General features: G+C 45.1%; 20 non-coding genes and 1 pseudogene across 20 annotated transcripts; all 21 read left to right on the top strand.

Annotated features, from left to right (window-relative positions):
* The first annotated feature begins 704 nt into the window (after nucleotides 1–704).
* LOC141227717 (U2 spliceosomal RNA) lies at nucleotides 705–895 on the top strand. The gene has a single exon (XR_012294699.1). It is a non-coding gene; the product is annotated as a U2 spliceosomal RNA (small nuclear RNA).
* Nucleotides 896–2,010: 1,115 nt separating this feature from the next.
* Nucleotides 2,011–2,126, top strand: LOC141227305 (U2 spliceosomal RNA; annotated as a pseudogene).
* Nucleotides 2,127–2,650: 524 nt separating this feature from the next.
* LOC141227142 (U2 spliceosomal RNA) lies at nucleotides 2,651–2,832 on the top strand. Its single transcript, XR_012294248.1, has one exon. It is a non-coding gene; the product is annotated as a U2 spliceosomal RNA (small nuclear RNA).
* Nucleotides 2,833–3,947: 1,115 nt separating this feature from the next.
* LOC141227716 (U2 spliceosomal RNA) lies at nucleotides 3,948–4,138 on the top strand. Its single transcript, XR_012294698.1, has one exon. It is a non-coding gene; the product is annotated as a U2 spliceosomal RNA (small nuclear RNA).
* Nucleotides 4,139–5,252: 1,114 nt separating this feature from the next.
* On the top strand, nucleotides 5,253–5,443 carry LOC141227019 (U2 spliceosomal RNA). The gene has a single exon (XR_012294132.1). It is a non-coding gene; the product is annotated as a U2 spliceosomal RNA (small nuclear RNA).
* Nucleotides 5,444–6,555: 1,112 nt separating this feature from the next.
* Nucleotides 6,556–6,746, top strand: LOC141227715 (U2 spliceosomal RNA). Its single transcript, XR_012294697.1, has one exon. It is a non-coding gene; the product is annotated as a U2 spliceosomal RNA (small nuclear RNA).
* Nucleotides 6,747–7,860: 1,114 nt separating this feature from the next.
* LOC141227712 (U2 spliceosomal RNA) lies at nucleotides 7,861–8,051 on the top strand. The gene has a single exon (XR_012294695.1). It is a non-coding gene; the product is annotated as a U2 spliceosomal RNA (small nuclear RNA).
* Nucleotides 8,052–9,157: 1,106 nt separating this feature from the next.
* LOC141227397 (U2 spliceosomal RNA) lies at nucleotides 9,158–9,348 on the top strand. Its single transcript, XR_012294393.1, has one exon. It is a non-coding gene; the product is annotated as a U2 spliceosomal RNA (small nuclear RNA).
* Nucleotides 9,349–10,463: 1,115 nt separating this feature from the next.
* On the top strand, nucleotides 10,464–10,654 carry LOC141227711 (U2 spliceosomal RNA). Its single transcript, XR_012294694.1, has one exon. It is a non-coding gene; the product is annotated as a U2 spliceosomal RNA (small nuclear RNA).
* Nucleotides 10,655–11,768: 1,114 nt separating this feature from the next.
* On the top strand, nucleotides 11,769–11,959 carry LOC141227710 (U2 spliceosomal RNA). The gene has a single exon (XR_012294693.1). It is a non-coding gene; the product is annotated as a U2 spliceosomal RNA (small nuclear RNA).
* Nucleotides 11,960–13,074: 1,115 nt separating this feature from the next.
* On the top strand, nucleotides 13,075–13,265 carry LOC141227709 (U2 spliceosomal RNA). The gene has a single exon (XR_012294692.1). It is a non-coding gene; the product is annotated as a U2 spliceosomal RNA (small nuclear RNA).
* Nucleotides 13,266–14,380: 1,115 nt separating this feature from the next.
* Nucleotides 14,381–14,571, top strand: LOC141227708 (U2 spliceosomal RNA). Its single transcript, XR_012294691.1, has one exon. It is a non-coding gene; the product is annotated as a U2 spliceosomal RNA (small nuclear RNA).
* A 1,115-nt stretch (nucleotides 14,572–15,686) lies between these two features.
* LOC141227707 (U2 spliceosomal RNA) lies at nucleotides 15,687–15,877 on the top strand. Its single transcript, XR_012294690.1, has one exon. It is a non-coding gene; the product is annotated as a U2 spliceosomal RNA (small nuclear RNA).
* Nucleotides 15,878–16,992: 1,115 nt separating this feature from the next.
* On the top strand, nucleotides 16,993–17,183 carry LOC141227706 (U2 spliceosomal RNA). Its single transcript, XR_012294689.1, has one exon. It is a non-coding gene; the product is annotated as a U2 spliceosomal RNA (small nuclear RNA).
* A 1,112-nt stretch (nucleotides 17,184–18,295) lies between these two features.
* On the top strand, nucleotides 18,296–18,486 carry LOC141226991 (U2 spliceosomal RNA). Its single transcript, XR_012294104.1, has one exon. It is a non-coding gene; the product is annotated as a U2 spliceosomal RNA (small nuclear RNA).
* Nucleotides 18,487–19,601: 1,115 nt separating this feature from the next.
* LOC141227705 (U2 spliceosomal RNA) lies at nucleotides 19,602–19,792 on the top strand. The gene has a single exon (XR_012294688.1). It is a non-coding gene; the product is annotated as a U2 spliceosomal RNA (small nuclear RNA).
* Nucleotides 19,793–20,910: 1,118 nt separating this feature from the next.
* On the top strand, nucleotides 20,911–21,101 carry LOC141227704 (U2 spliceosomal RNA). Its single transcript, XR_012294687.1, has one exon. It is a non-coding gene; the product is annotated as a U2 spliceosomal RNA (small nuclear RNA).
* Nucleotides 21,102–22,219: 1,118 nt separating this feature from the next.
* LOC141227703 (U2 spliceosomal RNA) lies at nucleotides 22,220–22,410 on the top strand. Its single transcript, XR_012294686.1, has one exon. It is a non-coding gene; the product is annotated as a U2 spliceosomal RNA (small nuclear RNA).
* A 1,112-nt stretch (nucleotides 22,411–23,522) lies between these two features.
* Nucleotides 23,523–23,713, top strand: LOC141227701 (U2 spliceosomal RNA). Its single transcript, XR_012294684.1, has one exon. It is a non-coding gene; the product is annotated as a U2 spliceosomal RNA (small nuclear RNA).
* Nucleotides 23,714–24,828: 1,115 nt separating this feature from the next.
* On the top strand, nucleotides 24,829–25,019 carry LOC141227700 (U2 spliceosomal RNA). Its single transcript, XR_012294683.1, has one exon. It is a non-coding gene; the product is annotated as a U2 spliceosomal RNA (small nuclear RNA).
* A 1,115-nt stretch (nucleotides 25,020–26,134) lies between these two features.
* On the top strand, nucleotides 26,135–26,325 carry LOC141227008 (U2 spliceosomal RNA). The gene has a single exon (XR_012294121.1). It is a non-coding gene; the product is annotated as a U2 spliceosomal RNA (small nuclear RNA).
* Nucleotides 26,326–26,972: the final 647 nt, after the last annotated feature.

The following is a 26,972-nucleotide window of genomic DNA, read 5'->3' as shown; positions in this document are numbered from 1 at the left end:
AGCTAACAGGTATGTGCGCTGGTTACTCAGCTGCGCTTAAAATTTCTTTTTTGGTTTGCTACAATGCCTTTTCTGAAACGTTGTCTCCTTCTGCTGGAACACTGACTTCTTTCATTTAATGCCTGCAGACTATAAAAGAGAACCCAACCCAAAAAGTTTGGTTGATTAGTCTGTGGCATTCTGTTAAACTGTTGCTTATGGCGGTCTCTGTGAGCTTCTCAGCGACATTCAGCCAGCCAGGTATCCTGCCTGCAGTAGATGGAATGTGGCAATGGAACGCTGGCTGCGCGTGTCATAATAGGCTCTGAGCCTTTATATACCTGTGCACAGCAGCAGCCACCTTCAGTCTGCTGCTGGACAGCCAGCAGCAGCAGCAGCAGGAGAGGTATGTAATCAGGAGCCCTCCTGCTAAGGGTAGACAGCTGCTCGTTCCACCCCACCCCCCGCCTTAATTGGTTCTCCTCCCTTCCAACGGTGTTGAGGCGGGTGGGAACAGCAGGGGGTGAAGGTGCTGTGTTTAAAGAGGTGGAGTTATGCAGATCTAAAACGCGTGGATTGCAGCAGCAGCAAGCCGAAAAGTGCAGGCATGTAAGGGATCTAGAGGTTGACAACATGTCTTCTTAACGGGAGTCCAGGAGCTCATCTCCACAAATGGACTTTTCCTGATCCTTGGGTGGCTCCGTAGTTTGAAACCAATTCTGGTTATCGCTTCTCGGCCTTTTGGCTAAGATCAAGTGTAGTATCTGTTCTTATCAGTTTAATATCTGATACGTCCCCTATCTGGGGACCATATATTAAATGGATTTTTAGAACAGGGAGATGGAAAAAGAGCTTGCTCTGTCCACTCCACGCATTGACCTGGTATTGCAGTATCTCCAGGACCGGTGCACCCCTTCTTTAATGCAGTTTCTAAAATCAGAAAGAATTGAATTCAATGTTTTTTGTTCATTTTGCTTGTTTGTCGGATTTTGGGATGGACTCTTTGGCTTTGCTTTTCTTCTCCTCATTGGATTTTTCATGTTCAAAGTTGCAGAAGCCAGATTACAAGCTCATTTTGGTTCAACTTCAGCAACTGTGCATTGCATTGCCATGTAATGTGATGCAATGCTATCTTTCTAGCTCTCCCTTTTTACTTCCTTTTGGATAAACAGACATATTAGGCAAGCATTTTGGAGCTTTCACCTAAATAACTACAGGTGGTGAGATAAGCTGCACAATATAATTGACCTTTCAGTATATTGTTGCACACACACCATCTATTTAGCAAATGCCCTTGTTATCAACAGCAGCCTTTTAAACTCACCTGAGCTAACAGGTATGTGCGCTGGTTACTCTGCTGCGCTTAAAATTTCTTTTTTGGTTTGCTACAATGCCTTTTCTGAAACGTTGTCTCCTTCTGCTGGAACACTGACTTCTTTCATTTAATGCCTGCAGACTATAAAAGAGAACCCAACCCAAAAAGTTTGGTTGATTAGTCTGTGGCATTCTGTTAAACTGTTGCTTATGGCGGTCTCTGTGAGCTTCTCAGCGACATTCAGCCAGCCAGGTATCCTGCCTGCAGTAGATGGAATGTGGCAATGGAACGCTGGCTGCGCGTGTCATAATAGGCTCTGAGCCTTTATATACCTGTGCACAGCAGCAGCCACCTTCAGTCTGCTGCTGGACAGCCAGCAGCAGCAGCAGCAGGAGAGGTATGTAATCAGGAGCCCTCCTGCTAAGGGTAGACAGCTGCTCGTTCCACCCCACCCCCCGCCTTAATTGGTTCTCCTCCCTTCCAACGGTGTTGAGGCGGGTGGGAACAGCAGGGGGTGAAGGTGCTGTGTTTAAAGAGGTGGAGTTATGCAGATCTAAAACGCGTGGATTGCAGCAGCAGCAAGCCGAAAAGTGCAGGCATGTAAGGGATCTAGAGGTTGACAACATGTCTTCTTAACGGGAGTCCAGGAGCTCATCTCCACAAATGGACTTTTCAGGATCCTTGGGTGGCTCCGTAGTTTGAAACCAATTCTGGTTATCGCTTCTCGGCCTTTTGGCTAAGATCAAGTGTAGTATCTTTTGAAAAGGCAGTTTTGTCCTTGGGCTGCCCTAGTAAATTGATGCATATTACACACTGGTTTGGTGCACTTGTTAGGACGCCAGGTGGCTCATAGAGTTATCTGATGGAAAACATGGCCCTCCAGGATCGAAGTCACTAGGCTGGGTAAGTGTGAGGGCTTTGGAGCAATGTGCTTCAGGAGTAGGCGCCCTGGTGGGAGTCCAAGCTTACTGTGACTGGGAACCCCAGAAAGACTTGGCTTCGTAGCACGCCGCACCTTTGCCAATCATACTTTCTGAGCAACCCCCCCTATTCCTGGCCTCCGGGCTAGGAAGGGGAATTTTTATAAACCCGGTCGGAGGTCCGGTCAGCTTTGGGCTGAGAAACCAACACAGGCTCCAGCTCCACTAGGGTGGCAGCCTAGATGGAAGCTGGGAGCACGAAAACGGCTCTTCTCCGGCTTCGGCTAGGGAGAGCATCGGAGATCCCTGACCCTCGCTGTGGCCTTCTGGCTCGGAGGGATGGGGATGGTTTATTGGGGACCCTCTCCTCCGGGAAGGGTCCACATGAATCCTCGCCTCGTGCGCTGTTTTGGTGTGACTTCGGTCACATTTTTCAGTGCCTTGGATGCAGCTTCAATCAAAAAATCTGTTCTTATCAGTTTAATATCTGATATGTCCCCTATCTGGAGACCATATATTAAATGGATTTTTAGAACAGGGAGATGGAAAAAGAGCTTGCTCTGTCCACTCCACGCATTGACCTGGTATTGCAGTATCTCCAGGACCGGTGCACCCCTTCTTTAATGCAGTTTCTAAAATCAGAAAGAATTGAATTCAATGTTTTTTGTTCATTTTGCTTGTTTGTCGGATTTTGGGATGGACTCTTTGGCTTTGCTTTTCTTCTCCTCATTGGATTTTTCATGTTCAAAGTTGCAGAAGCCAGATTACAAGCTCATTTTGGTTCAACTTCAGCAACTGTGCATTGCATTGCCATGTAATGTGATGCAATGCTATCTTTCTAGCTCTCCCTTTTTACTTCCTTTTGGATAAACAGACATATTAGGCAAGCATTTTGGAGCTTTCACCTAAATAACTACAGGTGGTGAGATAAGCTGCACAATATAATTGACCTTTCAGTATATTGTTGCACACACACCATCTATTTAGCAAATGCCCTTGTTATCAACAGCAGCCTTTTAAACTCACCTGAGCTAACAGGTATGTGCGCTGGTTACTCTGCTGCGCTTAAAATTTATTTTTTGGTTTGCTACAATGCCTTTTCTGAAACGTTGTCTCCTTCTGCTGGAACACTGACTTCTTTCATTTAATGCCTGCAGACTATAAAAGAGAACCCAACCCAAAAAGTTTGGTTGATTAGTCTGTGGCATTCTGTTAAACTGTTGCTTATGGCGGTCTCTGTGAGCTTCTCAGCGACATTCAGCCAGCCAGGTATCCTGCCTGCAGTAGATGGAATGTGGCAATGGAACGCTGGCTGCGCGTGTCATAATAGGCTCTGAGCCTTTATATACCTGTGCACAGCAGCAGCCACCTTCAGTCTGCTGCTGGACAGCCAGCAGCAGCAGCAGCAGGAGAGGTATGTAATCAGGAGCCCTCCTGCTAAGGGTAGACAGCTGCTCGTTCCACCCCACCCCCCGCCTTAATTGGTTCTCCTCCCTTCCAACGGTGTTGAGGCGGGTGGGAACAGCAGGGGGTGAAGGTGCTGTGTTTAAAGAGGTGGAGTTATGCAGATCTAAAACGCGTGGATTGCAGCAGCAGCAAGCCGAAAAGTGCAGGCATGTAAGGGATCTAGAGGTTGACAACATGTCTTCTTAACGGGAGTCCAGGAGCTCATCTCCACAAATGGACTTTTCAGGATCCTTGGGTGGCTCCGTAGTTTGAAACCAATTCTGGTTATCGCTTCTCGGCCTTTTGGCTAAGATCAAGTGTAGTATCTGTTCTTATCAGTTTAATATCTGATACGTCCCCTATCTGGGGACCATATATTAAATGGATTTTTAGAACAGGGAGATGGAAAAAGAGCTTGCTCTGTCCACTCCACGCATTGACCTGGTATTGCAGTATCTCCAGGACCGGTGCACCCCTTCTTTAATGCAGTTTCTAAAATCAGAAAGAATTGAATTCAATGTTTTTTGTTCATTTTGCTTGTTTGTCGGATTTTGGGATGGACTCTTTGGCTTTGCTTTTCTTCTCCTCATTGGATTTTTCATGTTCAAAGTTGCAGAAGCCAGATTACAAGCTCATTTTGGTTCAACTTCAGCAACTGTGCATTGCATTGCCATGTAATGTGATGCAATGCTATCTTTCTAGCTCTCCCCTTTTACTTCCTTTTGGATAAACAGACATATTAGGCAAGCATTTTGGAGCTTTCACCTAAATAACTACAGGTGGTGAGATAAGCTGCACAATATAATTGACCTTTCAGTATATTGTTGCACACACACCATCTATTTAGCAAATGCCCTTGTTATCAACAGCAGCCTTTTAAACTCACCTGAGCTAACAGGTATGTGCGCTGGTTACTCTGCTGCGCTTAAAATTTCTTTTTTGGTTTGCTACAATGCCTTTTCTGAAACGTTGTCTCCCTCTGCTGGAACACTGACTTCTTTCATTTAATGCCTGCAGACTATAAAAGAGAACCCAACCCAAAAAGTTTGGTTGATTAGTCTGTGGCATTCTGTTAAACTGTTGCTTATGGCGGTCTCTGTGAGCTTCTCAGCGACATTCAGCCAGCCAGGTATCCTGCCTGCAGTAGATGGAATGTGGCAATGGAACGCTGGCTGCGCGTGTCATAATAGGCTCTGAGCCTTTATATACCTGTGCACAGCAGCAGCCACCTTCAGTCTGCTGCTGGACAGCCAGCAGCAGCAGCAGCAGGAGAGGTATGTAATCAGGAGCCCTCCTGCTAAGGGTAGACAGCTGCTCGTTCCACCCCACCCCCGCCTTAATTGGTTCTCCTCCCTTCCAACGGTGTTGAGGCGGGTGGGAACAGCAGGGGGTGAAGGTGCTGTGTTTAAAGAGGTGGAGTTATGCAGATCTAAAACGCGTGGATTGCAGCAGCAGCAAGCCGAAAAGTGCAGGCATGTAAGGGATCTAGAGGTTGACAACATGTCTTCTTAACGGGAGTCCAGGAGCTCATCTCCACAAATGGACTTTTCAGGATCCTTGGGTGGCTCCGTAGTTTGAAACCAATTCTGGTTATCGCTTCTCGGCCTTTTGGCTAAGATCAAGTGTAGTATCTGTTCTTATCAGTTTAATATCTGATACGTCCCCTATCTGGGGACCATATATTAAATGGATTTTTAGAACAGGGAGATGCAAAAAGAGCTTGCTCTGTTCACTCCACGCATTGACCTGGTATTGCAGTATCTCCAGGACCGGTGCACCCCTTCTTTAATTCAGTTTCTAAAATCAGAAAGAATTGAATTCAATGTTTTTTGTTCATTTTGCTTGTTTGTCGGATTTTGGGATGGACTCTTTGGCTTTGCTTTTCTTCTCCTCATTGGATTTTTCATGTTCAAAGTTGCAGAAGCCAGATTACAAGCTCATTTTGGTTCAACTTCAGCAACTGTGCATTGCATTGCCATGTAATGTGATGCAATGCTATCTTTCTAGCTCTCCCTTTTTACTTCCTTTTGGATAAACAGACATATTAGGCAAGCATTTTGGAGCTTTCACCTAAATAACTACAGGTGGTGAGATAAGCTGCACAATATAATTGACCTTTCAGTATATTGTTGCACACACACCATCTATTTAGCAAATGCCCTTGTTATCAACAGCAGCCTTTTAAACTCACCTGAGCTAACAGGTATGTGCGCTGGTTACTCTGCTGCGCTTAAAATTTCTTTTTTGGTTTGCTACAATGCCTTTTCTGAAACGTTGTCTCCCTCTGCTGGAACACTGACTTCTTTCATTTAATGCCTGCAGACTATAAAAGAGAACCCAACCCAAAAAGTTTGGTTGATTAGTCTGTGGCATTCTGTTAAACTGTTGCTTATGGCGGTCTCTGTGAGCTTCTCAGCGACATTCAGCCAGCCAGGTACCCTGCCTGCAGTAGATGGAATGTGGCAATGGAACGCTGGCTGCGCGTGTCATAATAGGCTCTGAGCCTTTATATACCTGTGCACAGCAGCAGCCACCTTCAGTCTGCTGCTGGACAGCCAGCAGCAGCAGCAGGAGAGGTATGTAATCAGGAGCCCTCCTGCTAAGGGTAGACAGCTGCTCGTTCCACCCCACCCCCCGCCTTAATTGGTTCTCCTCCCTTCCAACGGTGTTGAGGCGGGTGGGAACAGCAGGGGGTGAAGGTGCTGTGTTTAAAGAGGTGGAGTTATGCAGATCTAAAACGCGTGGATTGCAGCAGCAGCAAGCCGAAAAGTGCAGGCATGTAAGGGATCTAGAGGTTGACAACATGTCTTCTTAACGGGAGTCCAGGAGCTCATCTCCACAAATGGACTTTTCAGGATCCTTGGGTGGCTCCGTAGTTTGAAACCAATTCTGGTTATCGCTTCTCGGCCTTTTGGCTAAGATCAAGTGTAGTATCTGTTCTTATCAGTTTAATATCTGATACGTCCCCTATCTGGGGACCATATATTAAATGGATTTTTAGAACAGGGAGATGGAAAAAGAGCTTGCTCTGTCCACTCCACGCATTGACCTGGTATTGCAGTATCTCCAGGACCGGTGCACCCCTTCTTTAATGCAGTTTCTAAAATCAGAAAGAATTGAATTCAATGTTTTTTGTTCATTTTGCTTGTTTGTCGGATTTTGGGATGGACTCTTTGGCTTTGCTTTTCTTCTCCTCATTGGATTTTTCATGTTCAAAGTTGCAGAAGCCAGATTACAAGCTCATTTTGGTTCAACTTCAGCAACTGTGCATTGCATTGCCATGTAATGTGATGCAATGCTATCTTTCTAGCTCTCCCTTTTTACTTCCTTTTGGATAAACAGACATATTAGGCAAGCATTTTGGAGCTTTCACCTAAATAACTACAGGTGGTGAGATCAGCTGCACAATATAATTGACCTTTCAGTATATTGTTGCACACACACCATCTATTTAGCAAATGCCCTTGTTATCAACAGCAGCTTTTTAAACTCACCTGAGCTAACAGGTATGTGCGCTGGTTTCTCTGCTGCGCTTAAAATTTCTTTTTTGGTTTGCTACAATGCCTTTTCTGAAACGTTGTCTCCCTCTGCTGGAACACTGACTTCTTTCATTTAATGCCTGCAGACTATAAAAGAGAACCCAACCCAAAAAGTTTGGTTGATTAGTCTGTGGCATTCTGTTAAACTGTTGCTTATGGCGGTCTCTGTGAGCTTCTCAGCGACATTCAGCCAGCCAGGTATCCTGCCTGCAGTAGATGGAATGTGGCAATGGAACGCTGGCTGCGCGTGTCATAATAGGCTCTGAGCCTTTATATACCTGTGCACAGCAGCAGCCACCTTCAGTCTGCTGCTGGACAGCCAGCAGCAGCAGCAGCAGGAGAGGTATGTAATCAGGAGCCCTCCTGCTAAGGGTAGACAGCTGCTCGTTCCACCCCACCCCCGCCTTAATTGGTTCTCCTCCCTTCCAACGGTGTTGAGGCGGGTGGGAACAGCAGGGGGTGAAGGTGCTGTGTTTAAAGAGGTGGAGTTATGCAGATCTAAAACGCGTGGATTGCAGCAGCAGCAAGCCGAAAAGTGCAGGCATGTAAGGGATCTAGAGGTTGACAACATGTCTTCTTAACGGGAGTCCAGGAGCTCATCTCCACAAATGGACTTTTCAGGATCCTTGGGTGGCTCCGTAGTTTGAAACCAATTCTGGTTATCGCTTCTCGGCCTTTTGGCTAAGATCAAGTGTAGTATCTGTTCTTATCAGTTTAATATCTGATACGTCCCCTATCTGGGGACCATATATTAAATGGATTTTTAGAACAGGGAGATGGAAAAAGAGCTTGCTCTGTCCACTCCACGCATTGACCTGGTATTGCAGTATCTCCAGGACCGGTGCACCCCTTCTTTAATGCAGTTTCTAAAATCAGAAAGAATTGAATTCAATGTTTTTTGTTCATTTTGCTTGTTTGTCGGATTTTGGGATGGACTCTTTGGCTTTGCTTTTCTTATCCTCATTGGATTTTTCATGTTCAAAGTTGCAGAAGCCAGATTACAAGCTCATTTTGGTTCAACTTCAGCAACTGTGCATTGCATTGCCATGTAATGTGATGCAATGCTATCTTTCTAGCTCTCCCTTTTTACTTCCTTTTGGATAAACAGACATATTAGGCAAGCATTTTGGAGCTTTCACCTAAATAACTACAGGTGGTGAGATAAGCTGCACAATATAATTGACCTTTCAGTATATTGTTGCACACACACCATCTATTTAGCAAATGCCCTTGTTATCAACAGCAGCCTTTTAAACTCACCTGAGCTAACAGGTATGTGCGCTGGTTACTCTGCTGCGCTTAAAATTTCTTTTTTGGTTTGCTACAATGCCTTTTCTGAAACGTTGTCTCCCTCTGCTGGAACACTGACTTCTTTCATTTAATGCCTGCAGACTATAAAAGAGAACCCAACCCAAAAAGTTTGGTTGATTAGTCTGTGGCATTCTGTTAAACTGTTGCTTATGGCGGTCTCTGTGAGCTTCTCAGCGACATTCAGCCAGCCAGGTATCCTGCCTGCAGTAGATGGAATGTGGCAATGGAACGCTGGCTGCGCGTGTCATAATAGGCTCTGAGCCTTTATATACCTGTGCACAGCAGCAGCCACCTTCAGTCTGCTGCTGGACAGCCAGCAGCAGGAGAGGTATGTAATCAGGAGCCCTCCTGCTAAGGGTAGACAGCTGCTCGTTCCACCCCACCCCCCGCCTTAATTGGTTCTCCTCCCTTCCAACGGTGTTGAGGCGGGTGGGAACAGCAGGGGGTGAAGGTGCTGTGTTTAAAGAGGTGGAGTTATGCAGATCTAAAACGCGTGGATTGCAGCAGCAGCAAGCCGAAAAGTGCAGGCATGTAAGGGATCTAGAGGTTGACAACATGTCTTCTTAACGGGAGTCCAGGAGCTCATCTCCACAAATGGACTTTTCAGGATCCTTGGGTGGCTCCGTAGTTTGAAACCAATTCTGGTTATCGCTTCTCGGCCTTTTGGCTAAGATCAAGTGTAGTATCTGTTCTTATCAGTTTAATATCTGATATGTCCCCTATCTGGGGACCATATATTAAATGGATTTTTAGAACAGGGAGATGGAAAAAGAGCTTGCTCTGTCCACTCCACGCATTGACCTGGTATTGCAGTATCTCCAGGACCGGTGCACCCCTTCTTTAATGCAGTTTCTAAAATCAGAAAGAATTGAATTCAATGTTTTTTGTTCATTTTGCTTGTTTGTCGGATTTTGGGATGGACTCTTTGGCTTTGCTTTTCTTCTCCTCATTGGATTTTTCATGTTCAAAGTTGCAGAAGCCAGATTACAAGCTCATTTTGGTTCAACTTCATCAACTGTGCATTGCATTGCCATGTAATGTGATGCAATGCTATCTTTCTAGCTCTCCCTTTTTACTTCCTTTTGGATAAACAGACATATTAGGCAAGCATTTTGGAGCTTTCACCTAAATAACTACAGGTGGTGAGATAAGCTGCACAATATAATTGACCTTTCAGTATATTGTTGCACACACACCATCTATTTAGCAAATGCCCTTGTTATCAACAGCAGCCTTTTAAACTCACCTGAGCTAACAGGTATGTGCGCTGGTTACTCTGCTGCGCTTAAAATTTCTTTTTTGGTTTGCTACAATGCCTTTTCTGAAACGTTGTCTCCCTCTGCTGGAACACTGACTTCTTTCATTTAATGCCTGCAGACTATAAAAGAGAACCCAACCCAAAAAGTTTGGTTGATTAGTCTGTGGCATTCTGTTAAACTGTTGCTTATGGCGGTCTCTGTGAGCTTCTCAGCGACATTCAGCCAGCCAGGTATCCTGCCTGCAGTAGATGGAATGTGGCAATGGAACGCTGGCTGCGCGTGTCATAATAGGCTCTGAGCCTTTATATACCTGTGCACAGCAGCAGCCACCTTCAGTCTGCTGCTGGACAGCCAGCAGCAGCAGCAGCAGGAGAGGTATGTAATCAGGAGCCCTCCTGCTAAGGGTAGACAGCTGCTCGTTCCACCCCACCCCCCGCCTTAATTGGTTCTCCTCCCTTCCAACGGTGTTGAGGCGGGTGGGAACAGCAGGGGGTGAAGGTGCTGTGTTTAAAGAGGTGGAGTTATGCAGATCTAAAACGCGTGGATTGCAGCAGCAGCAAGCCGAAAAGTGCAGGCATGTAAGGGATCTAGAGGTTGACAACATGTCTTCTTAACGGGAGTCCAGGAGCTCATCTCCACAAATGGACTTTTCAGGATCCTTGGGTGGCTCCGTAGTTTGAAACCAATTCTGGTTATCGCTTCTCGGCCTTTTGGCTAAGATCAAGTGTAGTATCTGTTCTTATCAGTTTAATATCTGATACGTCCCCTATCTGGGGACCATATATTAAATGGATTTTTAGAACAGGGAGATGGAAAAAGAGCTTGCTCTGTCCACTCCACGCATTGACCTGGTATTGCAGTATCTCCAGGACCGGTGCACCCCTTCTTTAATGCAGTTTCTAAAATCAGAAAGAATTGAATTCAATGTTTTTTGTTCATTTTGCTTGTTTGTCTGATTTTGGGATGGACTCTTTGGCTTTGCTTTTCTTCTCCTCATTGGATTTTTCATGTTCAAAGTTGCAGAAGCCAGATTACAAGCTCATTTTGGTTCAACTTCAGCAACTGTGCATTGCATTGCCATGTAATGTGATGCAATGCTATCTTTCTAGCTCTCCCTTTTTACTTCCTTTTGGATAAACAGACATATTAGGCAAGCATTTTGGAGCTTTCACCTAAATAACTACAGGTGGTGAGATCAGCTGCACAATATAATTGACCTTTCAGTATATTGTTGCACACACACCATCTATTTAGCAAATGCCCTTGTTATCAACAGCAGCCTTTTAAACTCACCTGAGCTAACAGGTATGTGCGCTGGTTTCTCTGCTGCGCTTAAAATTTCTTTTTTGGTTTGCTACAATGCCTTTTCTGAAACGTTGTCTCCCTCTGCTGGAACACTGACTTCTTTCATTTAATGCCTGCAGACTATAAAAGAGAACCCAACCCAAAAAGTTTGGTTGATTAGTCTGTGGCATTCTGTTAAACTGTTGCTTATGGCGGTCTCTGTGAGCTTCTCAGCGACATTCAGCCAGCCAGGTATCCTGCCTGCAGTAGATGGAATGTGGCAATGGAACGCTGGCTGCGCGTGTCATAATAGGCTCTGAGCCTTTATATACCTGTGCACAGCAGCAGCCACCTTCAGTCTGCTGCTGGACAGCCAGCAGCAGCAGCAGCAGGAGAGGTATGTAATCAGGAGCCCTCCTGCTAAGGGTAGACAGCTGCTCGTTCCACCCCACCCCCGCCTTAATTGGTTCTCCTCCCTTCCAACGGTGTTGAGGCGGGTGGGAACAGCAGGGGGTGAAGGTGCTGTGTTTAAAGAGGTGGAGTTATGCAGATCTAAAACGCGTGGATTGCAGCAGCAGCAAGCCGAAAAGTGCAGGCATGTAAGGGATCTAGAGGTTGACAACATGTCTTCTTAACGGGAGTCCAGGAGCTCATCTCCACAAATGGACTTTTCAGGATCCTTGGGTGGCTCCGTAGTTTGAAACCAATTCTGGTTATCGCTTCTCGGCCTTTTGGCTAAGATCAAGTGTAGTATCTGTTCTTATCAGTTTAATATCTGATACGTCCCCTATCTGGGGACCATATATTAAATGGATTTTTAGAACAGGGAGATGGAAAAAGAGCTTGCTCTGTCCACTCCACGCATTGACCTGGTATTGCAGTATCTCCAGGACCGGTGCACCCCTTCTTTAATGCAGTTTCTAAAATCAGAAAGAATTGAATTCAATGTTTTTTGTTCATTTTGCTTGTTTGTCGGATTTTGGGATGGACTCTTTGGCTTTGCTTTTCTTCTCCTCATTGGATTTTTCATGTTCAAAGTTGCAGAAGCCAGATTACAAGCTCATTTTGGTTCAACTTCAGCAACTGTGCATTGCATTGCCATGTAATGTGATGCAATGCTATCTTTCTAGCTCTCCCTTTTTACTTCCTTTTGGATAAACAGACATATTAGGCAAGCATTTTGGAGCTTTCACCTAAATAACTACAGGTGGTGAGATAAGCTGCACAATATAATTGACCTTTCAGTATATTGTTGCACACACACCATCTATTTAGCAAATGCCCTTGTTATCAACAGCAGCCTTTTAAACTCACCTGAGCTAACAGGTATGTGCGCTGGTTACTCTGCTGCGCTTAAAATTTCTTTTTTGGTTTGCTACAATGCCTTTTCTGAAACGTTGTCTCCCTCTGCTGGAACACTGACTTCTTTCATTTAATGCCTGCAGACTATAAAAGAGAACCCAACCCAAAAAGTTTGGTTGATTAGTCTGTGGCATTCTGTTAAACTGTTGCTTATGGCGGTCTCTGTGAGCTTCTCAGCGACATTCAGCCAGCCAGGTATCCTGCCTGCAGTAGATGGAATGTGGCAATGGAACGCTGGCTGCGCGTGTCATAATAGGCTCTGAGCCTTTATATACCTGTGCACAGCAGCAGCCACCTTCAGTCTGCTGCTGGACAGCCAGCAGCAGCAGCAGCAGGAAAGGTATGTAATCAGGAGCCCTCCTGCTAAGGGTAGACAGCTGCTCGTTCCACCCCACCCCCCGCCTTAATTGGTTCTCCTCCCTTCCAACGGTGTTGAGGCGGGTGGGAACAGCAGGGGGTGAAGGTGCTGTGTTTAAAGAGGTGGAGTTATGCAGATCTAAAACGCGTGGATTGCAGCAGCAGCAAGCCGAAAAGTGCAGGCATGTAAGGGATCTAGAGGTTGACAACATGTCTTCTTAACGGGAGTCCAGGAGCTCATCTCCACAAATGGACTTTTCAGGATCCTTGGGTGGCTCCGTAGTTTGAAACCAATTCTGGTTATCGCTTCTCGGCCTTTTGGCTAAGATCAAGTGTAGTATCTGTTCTTATCAGTTTAATATCTGATACGTCCCCTATCTGGGGACCATATATTAAATGGATTTTTAGAACAGGGAGATGGAAAAAGAGCTTGCTCTGTCCACTCCACGCATTGACCTGGTATTGCAGTATCTCCAGGACCGGTGCACCCCTTCTTTAATGCAGTTTCTAAAATCAGAAAGAATTGAATTCAATGTTTTTTGTTCATTTTGCTTGTCTGTCGGATTTTGGGATGGACTCTTTGGCTTTGCTTTTCTTCTCCTCATTGGATTTTTCATGTTCAAAGTTGCAGAAGCCAGATTACAAGCTCATTTTGGTTCAACTTCAGCAACTGTGCATTGCATTGCCATGTAATGTGATGCAATGCTATCTTTCTAGCTCTCCCTTTTTACTTCCTTTTGGATAAACAGACATATTAGGCAAGCATTTTGGAGCTTTCACCTAAATAACTACAGGTGGTGAGATAAGCTGCACAATATAATTGACCTTTCAGTATATTGTTGCACACACACCATCTATTTAGCAAATGCCCTTGTTATCAACAGCAGCCTTTTAAACTCACCTGAGCTAACAGGTATGTGCGCTGGTTACTCTGCTGCGCTTAAAATTTCTTTTTTGGTTTGCTACAATGCCTTTTCTGAAACGTTGTCTCCCTCTGCTGGAACACTGACTTCTTTCATTTAATGCCTGCAGACTATAAAAGAGAACCCAACCCAAAAAGTTTGGTTGATTAGTCTGTGGCATTCTGTTAAACTGTTGCTTATGGCGGTCTCTGTGAGCTTCTCAGCGACATTCAGCCAGCCAGGTATCCTGCCTGCAGTAGATGGAATGTGGCAATGGAACGCTGGCTGCGCATGTCATAATAGGCTCTGAGCCTTTATATACCTGTGCACAGCAGCAGCCACCTTCAGTCTGCTGCTGGACAGCCAGCAGCAGCAGCAGCAGGAGAGGTATGTAATCAGGAGCCCTCCTGCTAAGGGTAGACAGCTGCTCGTTCCACCCCACCCCCCGCCTTAATTGGTTCTCCTCCCTTCCAACGGTGTTGAGGCGGGTGGGAACAGCAGGGGGTGAAGGTGCTGTGTTTAAAGAGGTGGAGTTATGCAGATCTAAAACGCGTGGATTGCAGCAGCAGCAAGCCGAAAAGTGCAGGCATGTAAGGGATCTAGAGGTTGACAACATGTCTTCTTAACGGGAGTCCAGGAGCTCATCTCCACAAATGGACTTTTCAGGATCCTTGGGTGGCTCCGTAGTTTGAAACCAATTCTGGTTATCGCTTCTCGGCCTTTTGGCTAAGATCAAGTGTAGTATCTGTTCTTATCAGTTTAATATCTGATACGTCCCCTATCTGGGGACCATATATTAAATGGATTTTTAGAACAGGGAGATGGAAAAAGAGCTTGCTCTGTCCACTCCACGCATTGACCTGGTATTGCAGTATCTCCAGGACCGGTGCACCCCTTCTTTAATGCAGTTTCTAAAATCAGAAAGAATTGAATTCAATGTTTTTTGTTCATTTTGCTTGTTTGTCGGATTTTGGGATGGACTCTTTGGCTTTGCTTTTCTTCTCCTCATTGGATTTTTCATGTTCAAAGTTGCAGAAGCCAGATTACAAGCTCATTTTGGTTCAACTTCAGCAACTGTGCATTGCATTGCCATGTAATGTGATGCAATGCTATCTTTCTAGCTCTCCCTTTTTACTTCCTTTTGGATAAACAGACATATTAGGCAAGCATTTTGGAGCTTTCACCTAAATAACTACAGGTGGTGAGATAAGCTGCACAATATAATTGACCTTTCAGTATATTGTTGCACACACACCATCTATTTAGCAAATGCCCTTGTTATCAACAGCAGCCTTTTAAACTCACCTGAGCTAACAGGTATGTGCGCTGGTTACTCTGCTGCGCTTAAAATTTCTTTTTTGGTTTGCTACAATGCCTTTTCTGAAACGTTGTCTCCCTCTGCTGGAACACTGACTTCTTTCATTTAATGCCTGCAGACTATAAAAGAGAACCCAACCCAAAAAGTTTGGTTGATTAGTCTGTGGCATTCTGTTAAACTGTTGCTTATGGCGGTCTCTGTGAGCTTCTCAGCGACATTCAGCCAGCCAGGTATCCTGCCTGCAGTAGATGGAATGTGGCAATGGAACGCTGGCTGCGCGTGTCATAATAGGCTCTGAGCCTTTATATACCTGTGCACAGCAGCAGCCACCTTCAGTCTGCTGCTGGACAGCCAGCAGCAGCAGCAGCAGGAGAGGTATGTAATCAGGAGCCCTCCTGCTAAGGGTAGACAGCTGCTCGTTCCACCCCACCCCCCGCCTTAATTGGTTCTCCTCCCTTCCAACGGTGTTGAGGCGGGTGGGAACAGCAGGGGGTGAAGGTGCTGTGTTTAAAGAGGTGGAGTTATGCAGATCTAAAACGCGTGGATTGCAGCAGCAGCAAGCCGAAAAGTGCAGGCATGTAAGGGATCTAGAGGTTGACAACATGTCTTCTTAACGGGAGTCCAGGAGCTCATCTCCACAAATGGACTTTTCAGGATCCTTGGGTGGCTCCGTAGTTTGAAACCAATTCTGGTTATCGCTTCTCGGCCTTTTGGCTAAGATCAAGTGTAGTATCTGTTCTTATCAGTTTAATATCTGATACGTCCCCTATCTGGGGACCATATATTAAATGGATTTTTAGAACAGGGAGATGGAAAAAGAGCTTGCTCTGTCCACTCCACGCATTGACCTGGTATTGCAGTATCTCCAGGACCGGTGCACCCCTTCTTTAATGCAGTTTCTAAAATCAGAAAGAATTGAATTCAATGTTTTTTGTTCATTTTGCTTGTTTGTCGGATTTTGGGATGGACTCTTTGGCTTTGCTTTTCTTCTCCTCATTGGATTTTTCATATTCAAAGTTGCAGAAGCCAGATTACAAGCTCATTTTGGTTCAACTTCAGCAACTGTGCATTGCATTGCCATGTAATGTGATGCAATGCTATCTTTCTAGCTCTCCCTTTTTACTTCCTTTTGGATAAACAGACATATTAGGCAAGCATTTTGGAGCTTTCACCTAAATAACTACAGGTGGTGAGATAAGCTGCACAATATAATTGACCTTTCAGTATATTGTTGCACACACACCATCTATTTAGCAAATGCCCTTGTTATCAACAGCAGCCTTTTAAACTCACCTGAGCTAACAGGTATGTGCGCTGGTTACTCTGCTGAGCTTAAAATTTCTTTTTTGGTTTGCTACAATGCCTTTTCTGAAACGTTGTCTCCCTCTGCTGGAACACTGACTTCTTTCATTTAATGCCTGCAGACTATAAAAGAGAACCCAACCCAAAAAGTTTGGTTGATTAGTCTGTGGCATTCTGTTAAACTGTTGCTTATGGCGGTCTCTGTGAGCTTCTCAGCGACATTCAGCCAGCCAGGTATCCTGCCTGCAGTAGATGGAATGTGGCAATGGAACGCTGGCTGCGCGTGTCATAATAGGCTCTGAGCCTTTATATACCTGTGCACAGCAGCAGCCACCTTCAGTCTGCTGCTGGACAGCCAGCAGCAGCAGCAGCAGGAAAGGTATGTAATCAGGAGCCCTCCTGCTAAGGGTAGACAGCTGCTCGTTCCACCCCACCCCCCGCCTTAATTGGTTCTCCTCCCTTCCAACGGTGTTGAGGCGGGTGGGAACAGCAGGGGGTGAAGGTGCTGTGTTTAAAGAGGTGGAGTTATGCAGATCTAAAACGCGTGGATTGCAGCAGCAGCAAGCCGAAAAGTGCAGGCATGTAAGGGATCTAGAGCTTGACAACATGTCTTCTTAACGGGAGTCCAGGAGCTCATCTCCACAAATGGACTTTTCAGGATCCTTGGGTGGCTCCGTAGTTTGAAACCAATTCTGGTTATCGCTTCTCGGCCTTTTGGCTAAGATCAAGTGTAGTATCTGTTCTTATCAGTTTAATATCTGATACGTCCCCTATCTGGGGACCATATATTAAATGGATTTTTAGAACAGGGAGATGGAAAAAGAGCTTGCTCTGTCCACTCCACGCATTGACCTGGTATTGCAGTATCTCCAGGACCGGTGCACCCCTTCTTTAATGCAGTTTCTAAAATCAGAAAGAATTGAATTCAATGTTTTTTGTTCATTTTGCTTGTTTGTCGGATTTTGGGATGGACTCTTTGGCTTTGCTTTTCTTCTCCTCATTGGATTTTTCATGTTCAAAGTTGCAGAAGCCAGATTACAAGCTCATTTTGGTTCAACTTCAGCAACTGTGCATTGCATTGCCATGTAATGTGATGCAATGCTATCTTTCTAGCTCTCCCTTTTTACTTCCTTTTGGATAAACAGACATATTAGGCAAGCATTTTGGAGCTTTCACCTAAATAACTACAGGTGGTGAGATAAGCTGCACAATATAATTGACCTTTCAGTATATTGTTGCACACACACCATCTATTTAGCAAATGCCCTTGTTATCAACAGCAGCCTTTTAAACTCACCTGAGCTAACAGGTATGTGCGCTGGTTACTCTGCTGCGCTTAAAATTTCTTTTTTGGTTTGCTACAATGCCTTTTCTGAAACGTTGTCTCCCTCTGCTGGAACACTGACTTCTTTCATTTAATGCCTGCAGACTATAAAAGAGAACCCAACCCAAAAAGTTTGGTTGATTAGTCTTTGGCATTCTGTTAAACTGTTGCTTATGGCGGTCTCTGTGAGCTTCTCAGCGACATTCAGCCAGCCAGGTATCCTGCCTGCAGTAGATGGAATGTGGCAATGGAACGCTGGCTGCGCGTGTCATAATAGGCTCTGAGCCTTTACATACCTGTGCACAGCAGCAGCCACCTTCAGTCTGCTGCTGGACAGCCAGCAGCAGCAGCAGGAGAGGTATGTAATCAGGAGCCCTCCTGCTAAGGGTAGACAGCTGCTCGTTCCACCCCACCCCCCGCCTTAATTGGTTCTCCTCCCTTCCAACGGTGTTGAGGCGGGTGGGAACAGCAGGGGGTGAAGGTGCTGTGTTTAAAGAGGTGGAGTTATGCAGATCTAAAACGCGTGGATTGCAGCAGCAGCAAGCCGAAAAGTGCAGGCATGTAAGGGATCTAGAGGTTGACAACATGTCTTCTTAACGGGAGTCCAGGAGCTCATCTCCACAAATGGACTTTTCAGGATCCTTGGGTGGCTCCGTAGTTTGAAACCAATTCTGGTTATCGCTTCTCGGCCTTTTGGCTAAGATCAAGTGTAGTATCTGTTCTTATCAGTTTAATATCTGATACGTCCCCTATCTGGGGACCATATATTAAATGGATTTTCAGAACAGGGAGATGGAAAAAGAGCTTGCTCTGTCCACTCCACGCATTGACCTGGTATTGCAGTATCTCCAGGACCGGTGCACCCCTTCTTTAATGCAGTTTCTAAAATCAGAAAGAATTGAATTCAATGTTTTTTGTTCATTTTGCTTGTTTGTCGGATTTTGGGATGGACTCTTTGGCTTTGCTTTTCTTCTCCTCATTGGATTTTTCATGTTCAAAGTTGCAGAAGCCAGATTACAAGCTCATTTTGGTTCAACTTCAGCAACTGTGCATTGCATTGCCATGTAATGTGATGCAATGCTATCTTTCTAGCTCTCCCTTTTTACTTCCTTTTGGATAAACAGACATATTAGGCAAGCATTTTGGAGCTTTCACCTAAATAACTACAGGTGGTGAGATAAGCTGCACAATATAATTGACCTTTCAGTATATTGTTGCACACACACCATCTATTTAGCAAATGCCCTTGTTATCAACAGCAGCCTTTTAAACTCACCTGAGCTAACAGGTATGTGCGCTGGTTACTCTGCTGCGCTTAAAATTTCTTTTTTGGTTTGCTACAATGCCTTTTCTGAAACGTTGTCTCCCTCTGCTGGAACACTGACTTCTTTCATTTAATGCCTGCAGACTATAAAAGAGAACCCAACCCAAAAAGTTTGGTTGATTAGTCTGTGGCATTCTGTTAAACTGTTGCTTATGGCGGTCTCTGTGAGCTTCTCAGCGACATTCAGCCAGCCAGGTATCCTGCCTGCAGTAGATGGAATGTGGCAATGGAACGCTGGCTGCGCGTGTCATAATAGGCTCTGAGCCTTTATATACCTGTGCACAGCAGCAGCCACCTTCAGTCTGCTGCTGGACAGCCAGCAGCAGCAGCAGCAGGAGAGGTATGTAATCAGGAGCCCTCCTGCTAAGGGTAGACAGCTGCTCGTTCCACCCCACCCCCCGCCTTAATTGGTTCTCCTCCCTTCCAACGGTGTTGAGGCGGGTGGGAACAGCAGGGGGTGAAGGTGCTGTGTTTAAAGAGGTGGAGTTATGCAGATCTAAAACGCGTGGATTGCAGCAGCAGCAAGCTGAAAAGTGCAGGCATGTAAGGGATCTAGAGGTTGACAACATGTCTTCTTAACGGGAGTCCAGGAGCTCATCTCCACAAATGGACTTTTCAGGATCCTTGGGTGGCTCCGTAGTTTGAAACCAATTCTGGTTATCGCTTCTCGGCCTTTTGGCTAAGATCAAGTGTAGTATCTGTTCTTATCAGTTTAATATCTGATACGTCCCCTATCTGGGGACCATATATTAAATGGATTTTTAGAACAGGGAGATGGAAAAAGAGCTTGCTCTGTCCACTCCACGCATTGACCTGGTATTGCAGTATCTCCAGGACCGGTGCACCCCTTCTTTAATGCAGTTTCTAAAATCAGAAAGAATTGAATTCAATGTTTTTTGTTCATTTTGCTTGTTTGTCGGATTTTGGGATGGACTCTTTGGCTTTGCTTTTCTTCTCCTCATTGGATTTTTCATGTTCAAAGTTGCAGAAGCCAGATTACAAGCTCATTTTGGTTCAACTTCAGCAACTGTGCATTGCATTGCCATGTAATGTGATGCAATGCTATCTTTCTAGCTCTTCCTTTTTACTTCCTTTTGGATAAACAGACATATTAGGCAAGCATTTTGGAGCTTTCACCTAAATAACTACAGGTGGTGAGATAAGCTGCACAATATAATTGACCTTTCAGTATATTGTTGCACACACACCATCTATTTAGCAAATGCCCTTGTTATCAACAGCAGCCTTTTAAACTCACCTGAGCTAACAGGTATGTGCGCTGGTTACTCTGCTGCGCTTAAAATTTCTTTTTTGGTTTGCTACAATGCCTTTTCTGAAACGTTGTCTCCCTCTGCTGGAACACTGACTTCTTTCATTTAATGCCTGCAGACTATAAAAGAGAACCCAACCCAAAAAGTTTGGTTGATTAGTCTGTGGCATTCTGTTAAACTGTTGCTTATGGCGGTCTCTGTGAGCTTCTCAGCGACATTCAGCCAGCCAGGTATCCTGCCTGCAGTAGATGGAATGTGGCAATGGAACGCTGGCTGCGCGTGTCATAATAGGCTCTGAGCCTTTATATACCTGTGCACAGCAGCAGCCACCTTCAGTCTGCTGCTGGACAGCCAGCAGCAGCAGCAGCAGCAGGAGAGGTATGTAATCAGGAGCCCTCCTGCTAAGGGTAGACAGCTGCTCGTTCCACCCCACCCCCCGCCTTAATTGGTTCTCCTCCCTTCCAACGGTGTTGAGGCGGGTGGGAACAGCAGGGGGTGAAGGTGCTGTGTTTAAAGAGGTGGAGTTATGCAGATCTAAAACGCGTGGATTGCAGCAGCAGCAAGCTGAAAAGTGCAGGCATGTAAGGGATCTAGAGGTTGACAACATGTCTTCTTAACGGGAGTCCAGGAGCTCATCTCCACAAATGGACTTTTCAGGATCCTTGGGTGGCTCCGTAGTTTGAAACCAATTCTGGTTATCGCTTCTCGGCCTTTTGGCTAAGATCAAGTGTAGTATCTGTTCTTATCAGTTTAATATCTGATACGTCCCCTATCTGGGGACCATATATTAAATGGATTTTTAGAACAGGGAGATGGAAAAAGAGCTTGCTCTGTCCACTCCACGCATTGACCTGGTATTGCAGTATCTCCAGGACCGGTGCACCCCTTCTTTAATGCAGTTTCTAAAATCAGAAAGAATTGAATTCAATGTTTTTTGTTCATTTTGCTTGTTTGTCGGATTTTGGGATGGACTCTTTGGCTTTGCTTTTCTTCTCCTCATTGGATTTTTCATGTTCAAAGTTGCAGAAGCCAGATTACAAGCTCATTTTGGTTCAACTTCAGCAACTGTGCATTGCATTGCCATGTAATGTGATGCAATGCTATCTTTCTAGCTCTTCCTTTTTACTTCCTTTTGGATAAACAGACATATTAGGCAAGCATTTTGGAGCTTTCACCTAAATAACTACAGGTGGTGAGATAAGCTGCACAATATAATTGACCTTTCAGTATATTGTTGCACACACACCATCTATTTAGCAAATGCCCTTGTTATCAACAGCAGCCTTTTAAACTCACCTGAGCTAACAGGTATGTGCGCTGGTTACTCTGCTGCGCTTAAAATTTCTTTTTTGGTTTGCTACAATGCCTTTTCTGAAACGTTGTCTCCCTCTGCTGGAACACTGACTTCTTTCATTTAATGCCTGCAGACTATAAAAGAGAACCCAACCCAAAAAGTTTGGTTGATTAGTCTGTGGCATTCTGTTAAACTGTTGCTTATGGCGGTCTCTGTGAGCTTCTCAGCGACATTCAGCCAGCCAGGTATCCTGCCTGCAGTAGATGGAATGTGGCAATGGAACGCTGGCTGCGCGTGTCATAATAGGCTCTGAGCCTTTATATACCTGTGCACAGCAGCAGCCACCTTCAGTCTGCTGCTGGACAGCCAGCAGCAGCAGCAGCAGCAGGAGAGGTATGTAATCAGGAGCCCTCCTGCTAAGGGTAGACAGCTGCTCGTTCCACCCCACCCCCCGCCTTAATTGGTTCTCCTCCCTTCCAACGGTGTTGAGGCGGGTGGGAACAGCAGGGGGTGAAGGTGCTGTGTTTAAAGAGGTGGAGTTATGCAGATCTAAAACGCGTGGATTGCAGCAGCAGCAAGCCGAAAAGTGCAGGCATGTAAGGGATCTAGAGGTTGACAACATGTCTTCTTAACGGGAGTCCAGGAGCTCATCTCCACAAATGGACTTTTCAGGATCCTTGGGTGGCTCCGTAGTTTGAAACCAATTCTGGTTATCGCTTCTCGGCCTTTTGGCTAAGATCAAGTGTAGTATCTGTTCTTATCAGTTTAATATCTGATACGTCCCCTATCTGGGGACCATATATTAAATGGATTTTTAGAACAGGGAGATGGAAAAAGAGCTTGCTCTGTCCACTCCACGCATTGACCTGGTATTGCAGTATCTCCAGGACCGGTGCACCCCTTCTTTAATGCAGTTTCTAAAATCAGAAAGAATTGAATTCAATGTTTTTTGTTCATTTTGCTTGTTTGTCGGATTTTGGGATGGACTCTTTGGCTTTGCTTTTCTTCTCCTCATTGGATTTTTCATGTTCAAAGTTGCAGAAGCCAGATTACAAGCTCATTTTGGTTCAACTTCAGCAACTGTGCATTGCATTGCCATGTAATGTGATGCAATGCTATCTTTCTAGCTCTCCCTTTTTACTTCCTTTTGGATAAACAGACATATTAGGCAAGCATTTTGGAGCTTTCACCTAAATAACTACAGGTGGTGAGATAAGCTGCACAATATAATTGACCTTTCAGTATATTGTTGCACACACACCATCTATTTAGCAAATGCCCTTGTTATCAACAGCAGCCTTTTAAACTCACCTGAGCTAACAGGTATGTGCGCTGGTTACTCTGCTGCGCTTAAAATTTCTTTTTTGGTTTGCTACAATGCCTTTTCTGAAACGTTGTCTCCCTCTGCTGGAACACTGACTTCTTTCATTTAATGCCTGCAGACTATAAAAGAGAACCCAACCCAAAAAGTTTGGTTGATTAGTCTGTGGCATTCTGTTAAACTGTTGCTTATGGCGGTCTCTGTGAGCTTCTCAGCGACATTCAGCCAGCTAGGTACCCTGCCTGCAGTAGATGGAATGTGGCAATGGAACGCTGGCTGCGCGTGTCATAATAGGCTCTGAGCCTTTATATACCTGTGCACAGCAGCAGCCACCTTCAGTCTGCTGCTGGACAGCCAGCAGCAGCAGCAGGAGAGGTATGTAATCAGGAGCCCTCCTGCTAAGGGTAGACAGCTGCTCGTTCCACCCCACCCCCCGCCTTAATTGGTTCTCCTCCCTTCCAACGGTGTTGAGGCGGGTGGGAACAGCAGGGGGTGAAGGTGCTGTGTTTAAAGAGGTGGAGTTATGCAGATCTAAAACGCGTGGATTGCAGCAGCAGCAAGCTGAAAAGTGCAGTCATGTAAGGGATCTAGAGGTTGACAACATGTCTTCTTAACGGGAGTCCAGGAGCTCATCTCCACAAATGGACTTTTCAGGATCCTTGGGTGGCTCCGTAGTTTGAAACCAATTCTGGTTATCGCTTCTCGGCCTTTTGGCTAAGATCAAGTGTAGTATCTGTTCTTATCAGTTTAATATCTGATACGTCCCCTATCTGGGGACCATATATTAAATGGATTTTTAGAACAGGGAGATGGAAAAAGAGCTTGCTCTGTCCACTCCACGCATTGACCTGGTATTGCAGTATCTCCAGGACCGGTGCACCCCTTCTTTAATGCAGTTTCTAAAATCAGAAAGAATTGAATTCAATGTTTTTTGTTCATTTTGCTTGTTTGTCGGATTTTGGGATGGACTCTTTGGCTTTGCTTTTCTTCTCCTCATTGGATTTTTCATGTTCAAAGTTGCAGAAGCCAGATTACAAGCTCATTTTGGTTCAACTTCAGCAACTGTGCATTGCATTGCCATGTAATGTGATGCAATGCTATCTTTCTAGCTCTCCCTTTTTACTTCCTTTTGGATAAACAGACATATTAGGCAAGCATTTTGGAGCTTTCACCTAAATAACTACAGGTGGTGAGATAAGCTGCACAATATAATTGACCTTTCAGTATATTGTTGCACACACACCATCTATTTAGCAAATGCCCTTGTTATCAACAGCAGCCTTTTAAACTCACCTGAGCTAACAGGTATGTGCGCTGGTTACTCTGCTGCGCTTAAAATTTCTTTTTTGGTTTGCTACAATGCCTTTTCTGAAACGTTGTCTCCCTCTGCTGGAACACTGACTTCTTTCATTTAATGCCTGCAGACTATAAAAGAGAACCCAACCCAAAAAGTTTGGTTGATTAGTCTGTGGCATTCTGTTAAACTGTTGCTTATGGCGGTCTCTGTGAGCTTCTCAGCGACATTCAGCCAGCCAGGTATCCTGCCTGCAGTAGATGGAATGTGGCAATGGAACGCTGGCTGCGCGTGTCATAATAGGCTCTGAGCCTTTATATACCTGTGCACAGCAGCAGCCACCTTCAGTCTGCTGCTGGACAGCCAGCAGCAGCAGCAGCAGGAGAGGTATGTAATCAGGAGCCCTCCTGCTAAGGGTAGACAGCTGCTCGTTCCACCCCACCCCCCGCCTTAATTGGTTCTCCTCCCTTCCAACGGTGTTGAGGCGGGTGGGAACAGCAGGGGGTGAAGGTGCTGTGTTTAAAGAGGTGGAGTTATGCAGATCTAAAACGCGTGGATTGCAGCAGCAGCAAGCCGAAAAGTGCAGGCATGTAAGGGATCTAGAGGTTGACAACATGTCTTCTTAACGGGAGTCCAGGAGCTCATCTCCACAAATGGACTTTTCAGGATCCTTGGGTGGCTCCGTAGTTTGAAACCAATTCTGGTTATCGCTTCTCGGCCTTTTGGCTAAGATCAAGTGTAGTATCTGTTCTTATCAGTTTAATATCTGATACGTCCCCTATCTGGGGACCATATATTAAATGGATTTTTAGAACAGGGAGATGGAAAAAGAGCTTGCTCTGTCCACTCCACGCATTGACCTGGTATTGCAGTATCTCCAGGACCGGTGCACCCCTTCTTTAATGCAGTTTCTAAAATCAGAAAGAATTGAATTCAATGTTTTTTGTTCATTTTGCTTGTTTGTCGGATTTTGGGATGGACTCTTTGGCTTTGCTTTTCTTCTCCTCATTGGATTTTTCATGTTCAAAGTTGCAGAAGCCAGATTACAAGCTCATTTTGGTTCAACTTCAGCAACTGTGCATTGCATTGCCATGTAATGTGATGCAATGCTATCTTTCTAGCTCTCCCTTTTTACTTCCTTTTGGATAAACAGACATATTAGGCAAGCATTTTGGAGCTTTCACCTAAATAACTACAGGTGGTGAGATAAGCTGCACAATATAATTGACCTTTCAGTATATTGTTGCACACACACCATCTATTTAGCAAATGCCCTTGTTATCAACAGCAGCCTTTTAAACTCACCTGAGCTAACAGGTATGTGCGCTGGTTACTCTGCTGCGCTTAAAATTTCTTTTTTGGTTTGCTACAATGCCTTTTCTGAAACGTTGTCTCCCTCTGCTGGAACACTGACTTCTTTCATATAATGCCTGCAGACTATAAAAGAGAACCCAACCCAAAAAGTTTGGTTGATTAGTCTGTGGCATTCTGTTAAACTGTTGCTTATGGCGGTCTCTGTGAGCTTCTCAGCGACATTCAGCCAGCCAGGTATCCTGCCTGCAGTAGATGGAATGTGGCAATGGAACGCTGGCTGCGCGTGTCATAATAGGCTCTGAGCCTTTATATACCTGTGCACAGCAGCAGCCACCTTCAGTCTGCTGCTGGACAGCCAGCAGCAGCAGCAGCAGGAGAGGTATGTAATCAGGAGCCCTCCTGCTAAGGGTAGACAGCTGCTCGTTCCACCCCACCCCCCGCCTTAATTGGTTCTCCTCCCTTCCAACGGTGTTGAGGCGGGTGGGAACAGCAGGGGGTGAAGGTGCTGTGTTTAAAGAGGTGGAGTTATGCAGATCTAAAACGCGTGGATTGCAGCAGCAGCAAGCCGAAAAGTGCAGGCATGTAAGGGATCTAGAGCTTGACAACATGTCTTCTTAACGGGAGTCCAGGAGCTCATCTCCACAAATGGACTTTTCAGGATCCTTGGGTGGCTCCGTAGTTTGAAACCAATTCTGGTTATCGCTTCTCGGCCTTTTGGCTAAGATCAAGTGTAGTATCTGTTCTTATCAGTTTAATATCTGATACGTCCCCTATCTGGGGACCATATATTAAATGGATTTTTAGAACAGGGAGATGGAAAAAGAGCTTGCTCTGTCCACTCCACGCATTGACCTGGTATTGCAGTATCTCCATGACCGGTGCACCCCTTCTTTAATGCAGTTTCTAAAATCAGAAAGAATTGAATTCAATGTTTTTTGTTCATTTTGCTTGTTTGTCGGATTTTGGGATGGACTCTTTGGCTTTGCTTTTCTTCTCCTCATTGGATTTTTCATGTTCAAAGTTGCAGAAGCCAGATTACAAGCTCATTTTGGTTCAACTTCAGCAACTGTGCATTGCATTGCCATGTAATGTGATGCAATGCTATCTTTCTAGCTCTCCCTTTTTACTTCCTTTTGGATAAACAGACATATTAGGCAAGCATTTTGGAGCTTTCACCTAAATAACTACAGGTGGTGAGATAAGCTGCACAATATAATTGACCTTTCAGTATATTGTTGCACACACACCATCTATTTAGCAAATGCCCTTGTTATCAACAGCAGCCTTTTAAACTCACCTGAGCTAACAGGTATGTGCGCTGGTTACTCTGCTGCGCTTAAAATTTCTTTTTTGGTTTGCTACAATGCCTTTTCTGAAACGTTGTCTCCCTCTGCTGGAACACTGACTTCTTTCATTTAATGCCTGCAGACTATAAAAGAGAACCCAACCCAAAAAGTTTGGTTGATTAGTCTGTGGCATTCTGTTAAACTGTTGCTTATGGCGGTCTCTGTGAGCTTCTCAGCGACATTCAGCCAG

This window comes from Phyllobates terribilis, unplaced genomic scaffold (assembly GCF_046119375.1).
Source record: "Phyllobates terribilis strain yellow unplaced genomic scaffold, ASM4611937v1 Scaffold_416__1_contigs__length_1633014, whole genome shotgun sequence".
Taxonomy (NCBI): domain Eukaryota; kingdom Metazoa; phylum Chordata; class Amphibia; order Anura; family Dendrobatidae; genus Phyllobates; species Phyllobates terribilis.
Note: the sequence above shows the minus strand (reverse complement) of the source record. Positions and strands in the feature narration are given on the sequence as shown.